The following is a 5379-nucleotide window of genomic DNA, read 5'->3' as shown; positions in this document are numbered from 1 at the left end:
CAACCAGTCTCCGTGTATTTTTATTCAACAAACAGTGCCAGTAGTTGTTGATTAGATTAATTAGGCAACTCTCCAAAATAGAATAATGAGAGGGTACGTGGCTGTGCATCAAGGGTCAGAGCTCAAGGCTTGTTATGTGCTGCGTTTACATAGGCAGCCCAATTCTGATAGTTGTTCCACTAACTGCTTTTTGACCAATCACAACAGATCTTTTCACATCAGATATTTTTCAGAGCCGATCTGATTGGTCAAAAGACCACTTAGTGAAAAAAAGATCAGAATTGGGCTGCCTGTGTAAACCCAGCTTCAGAGGGCCACTTGGCATAAAACAGCAAATAATGACACTCATAGGAAACTGATCATTAGTTTATTTGTAGATGGGAGTTCTACCTTGAAAGGTTGGGTAATTGGGTAAAGGGTAATTCCACGGTAACAGAGTGATGCTGAGACTCAGATTTTTCACTTTAAAACGTACTATATGTCAAACTAAAACCAATGGTTGCAAAGTTAAACAAACCAACTCTATACACACAGACAATTTGTATCAATTTCTACAGATTTTGTTGTACAAAAACATATTTACTTGAAGAACAGTGCAGAAGCAAAGTTCGGTAACAGAATGATGACACAAACAGCACAAACTATCATTATGTTACCAAACTTTGCATCTGCACAGTGGAATTACCCATATGTGAACTGGCATGCATGTGTAAACTGCCCTTTACTCAATTACTGTACTCCATTAACATCTTCTGACTTTATCATGTAGGCTTGGGGTCAATGGCATCTCAATTCTATCACTGGCATTGCATATCTAAGTGAAGCTCTGCAGCTCTTAATAAGCCACATGTGAGGTGTTTTGGTTGGCAAAGAGATGAAGATCCTTTTTCAATGCTGGTTCTAGACGATGGCGAGATCATTGAAGTCTCTGCGTTCTCTCGGCCTCGCTCTTGCCCTCCGACTGAATGATCAAAACTACAGCCCTTTTCGTTGCAGCTTCCCATCTCTCTTCATGCGGTCTTTCCACCATCAACAGTCCATGTCCAAACACTCATAGGCCTAAATGTCTTTGCTTCCTCGTTTTATTTATCCCTTCCTTCCTGAGGTGAGAGCAATATGGCTGCTGCAGCCACCAGCTATAGCAGCGGAGATTTCATCACACTGCTTTTACACATTCATATATCGTTAGGAGCATATGGCAAAGAAGTCTTGAGGTATTGCTCGCCTGAGGTAGAGTACCTCGCTCGTCGGATGTGGCAGAGCTTGCAAACTATTACGGACTACAAAGGGAAACCCAGCCGCGAGCTGCCCAGTGACGCCTGCCTACCAGACGAGCTAAATGCCTAAAGCATGCATGAGAGCACCAGCTGTTCCGGACGACTGTGTGATCGCGCTCTCTGTAACTGATGTGAGCAAGACCTTTAAACTGATCAACATTCAAAAAGCCGCAGGGCAAGACAGATTAACAGGACGTGTACACAAACCATGCGTGGACCAAGTGGCAAGTGTCTTCACTGCCGTTTTAAACCTCTCCCTGACCAAGTCTGTAATACCTACATGTTTCAAGCAGACCACCATAGTCCCTGTGCCCAAGAAAGCGAAATTAACCTGCCTAAATGATTACCGCCCCATAGCACTCACGTCAGTAGCTATGAAGTGCTTTGAAAGGCTGGTCATGGCTCACATCAACACCATCAACCCGGAAACCATAGATCCACTCCAATTCACATACTGCCCAAACAGATCCACAGATGACGCAATCTCAATCGGACTCCACACTTCGCTTTCCCACCTAGACAAAAGGAACATCTATGTGAGAATTCTGTTGATTGACTACAGCTCAGCGTTCAACACCAAAGTGCCCACAAAGCTCATCACTAAGCTAAGGTCCCTGCGATTAAACACCTCCCTCTGCAACTAGATCCTCAAAAAGTTATACTGCTGCACCATCGAGAGGATCCTGACCGGTTGCATCACCGCCTGGTATGGCAACTGCTCAGCATCTGACAGTAAGGTGCTACAGAGGGTAGTGCGTACGGCCCAGTACATCACTGGGGCCAAACTTCCTGCTATCCAAGACCTATATACTAGGCGGTGTCAGAGGAAGGGCCAAAAAATTGTCAATGACTCTAGTCACCAAGTCATAGACTGTTCTCTCTGCTACTGCACAGTAAGTGGTACCAGAGCGCCAATACTAGGACCAAAAGGCTCCTTAACAGCTTCTACCCGCAAGCCATAAGACTGCTGAACAATTAATTAAATGGCCACCGAGACTATTTACATTGACACACACACACACACCCTTTGTTTGTCCACTGCTGCTACTAGCTGTTTATTATCTATGCATAGTCACTTTACCCCAAACTACATGTACAAATTTCCTTGACTAACCTGTACCCCGCACATTGACTCTGTTCTGGTACCTCCTGTATATAGCCTCATTATTGTTATTTTATTGTGTTACTTTTTTATTTTTTTATTACTTTAGTTTATTTTGTAAATATTTTCTTAACTCTATTTCTTGAACTGCATTGATAGTTAAGGGCTTGTAAACTAAGCATTTCACGGTAAGGTCTACACTTGTTGTATTCGATGCATGTAACAAATCAAATTTGATATAGTAAGAACTAAGCCAAGGTTAAGGTCTTGAATTACAGGCTTGTAGTTTGACTTTTTAATTTGAGATATTTGACACTTTTGCTTGTCAAAAGTAGCCCTGCACAAATTTTTGAGCGTGACCATGTTTATGTATTTTTTTTAATGTAGGCAATTTTTTTGTATGCATTTCCCTCTGGAGACATTGGTGGCCATCACAGCAGAAAACACTGTGGCTTTTGCTGTTTCACTTGACATTCTTACTGCACGGTCAATTTCACATTTTTGCGACGATTCGATCTGGAGAGTTTGGGCGAACATCTGACAACAACAAAAAGATTAACGCCTCTCGGTATGGAAGCATAACCTCAATTTATGACGGACATTACTTTTATACGACCCTGCGGTCTGTCAAAAATAAACATTTTTAGTAGTCTAGGCCTATACAAGCCAATCTAGGAAAAAGTGCCCAATACGTAATTGCAGTAACCAATGCGAAGTTGCAGTTCAGTCATTGTTGTTAAACATTCAACATGAATATACAGTCTTCCATCAAATTACGTTTCTATTTTAATCTGCTGATCGACAAGTGAAGCTTAAAATTGCCTCATCAAAAATAAAGCAAGGCTTACATTTACAAAAGTTAGGGTATTTCCCGCGCGTAAAGAAAATCACAAAACTACAATGAATTGCATTGATAATTGTAGACATACAGCCTATTAAACATGCGGCTGATCCGAGTGAAATTATTTTTAGCACGGATGATTTGGTCGTAACCGCAATCTCTCTCATTCACACAATTGCCGGGTAGCTCGCAATTGGTCCTGTAGACTGCCATTGGACTGTACAGCAGTCCATCCTAAATGCTACCTATCCAAATGGAGGGTGCATTCACGCAAAGCAAGCTTCCTTTTCTCACTGACTTTCCATCATTATGAGAAGCCAATCGTGCCCCGTTCTGTGTTTATAATGGTACAATGCACCTTTAATTCAGTCCCAAATACACCTGATTCAGAACTCGAAATGATGAGGTGGCGCTTTCCATCTCAGAGAAAGCATTCCATCGTCATCCTAGTAAAAAGAAAAAAGACACGCATTTCTTGGATAATGCGAAGGCACGTGAGAAAGGCTCAGAAGTGAAGGGAAAGAGCAGGGATGGGATTGGGTAGTTCTGCTCAAAGCTGCAACGTGTCTGCAGTGCAGAGAAAAGACTACTGATGCCAAAAAATGTATTTTTCATAAGGAAGACGCAGACGCGTCTATGGAGAGGTGTCTTTCTGTGCGTAATAATTATAGTATGGGCGTTACGGAGCGGTGCCTCTGACGACCTATATTCACTGATATCTCGTTGTATTGATTTGCTATATGTGCATGGATGTTGTATGATACCTTCATCTGGGGAGTTGGGATGCTTTTTGTTTTGATTTTTAACAAACTTGAGAGAGACAGACGTCCTAAATAAATACATTATTTTTCGTTCTGAATAATTCGTTTCCATTGTGGAAACTCCCCTGAAAATCCACATCGGTTTCTGTCACGCTAACTTTTTTTGCGTGTTTATGGCTGTGCACAGACATTCTGCAGCATACATACGACCAGTAGAAGTAGAATAATTGACGGTTTCCATTCACAGAGAGAATCGGGTATATATTCTTCAAACAGGCTATAACCGGGAGTTAATTTACGGTATTCTCCTCAAGCGACCTGTAGTGGGGTTGATGCCAAGATGAAAGATGCGCTGGCAAGCCACAGGCATTCAATTTTCCGACCACTCGTTCCACGTACCTTTCTGAAGCCGAGCCCATATCGCATGAACTATAATATGAACAAATTTGAAATAAAAACGTAAAATTACTGCCAAAATAATACTATAGCCTAAACTGTGTGGTTCCATTGTGCCACATAACGACACTGTACACTCCTTCCCTAAACTGTAGCTCAGTAAGGCCTAGCAGCCATCCTTTCAGCAATCAAGATCCTTATCGATATGATGATGGGCTACATACAATAGGTTATCGAAAGCCCGCACACCTCTCCCAATATGATCGGTCATAGAACTTCAAACCACATTTACTACAAAAACGAAAATAATCTTAGGAATACATTCGATATTGCCCCACATCTGGATTCAATCGATGAGCAATTTCACCTTACAAAAAAATGTAGGCAAACGTTTCCGATAGATAGATTTCGATCAGAAATATCCTAGGCCTGGACACAGATGTATAGGCCTGCTAAGCAACAGCCAACCCATCCCCACAGAATAATACATGGCAACGGAACCACAGCTCCTGAGCTTACAGTGCGTGCCCAATTTAGTGCCCAAGTTGATGTAGCACTTTTACTCGTAAAAGTAAGACTGTGCTACAACTGCAAAGCATTCAATATTGACAACAAAATAGCATCTGCCTGGAAACACACACGCGATGTAAGGAACATAATTTAAGTCAATTTCCTGTGCAGAGCTCGTTTCTATTTAATTGCAACCCAGAAGAATCTACCGAAAGTGAGCTAGGTATCCGGGCCCTCCTCGCCAATCGACTTTTGGAGATGTCATGGCCTGTCGTCTGTCTAAGCCAGGATGGGATGTTTTTTTTTTTTACAAAGCCTCCACCTTTTCTAGAAAGATCAAGTTTCCTGAGACTTTAAGGTGAAAAAAAGTGCCTACGACACCCCCTTTGTACCGATGGAAGGAGGGACTTTTTTTTGTAATGAACATGAGCATGCTAGAGCTTTCTGGTGAAGCCAGCACCTCCCCAAAAGTTTGGAATATAAAAGGCAGGG

This window comes from Salmo salar, chromosome 03 (genome assembly GCF_965601325.2).
Source record: "Salmo salar chromosome 03, fSalSal1, whole genome shotgun sequence".
NCBI classification, from domain to species: Eukaryota; Metazoa; Chordata; class Actinopteri; order Salmoniformes; family Salmonidae; genus Salmo; species Salmo salar.
Note: the sequence above shows the minus strand (reverse complement) of the source record.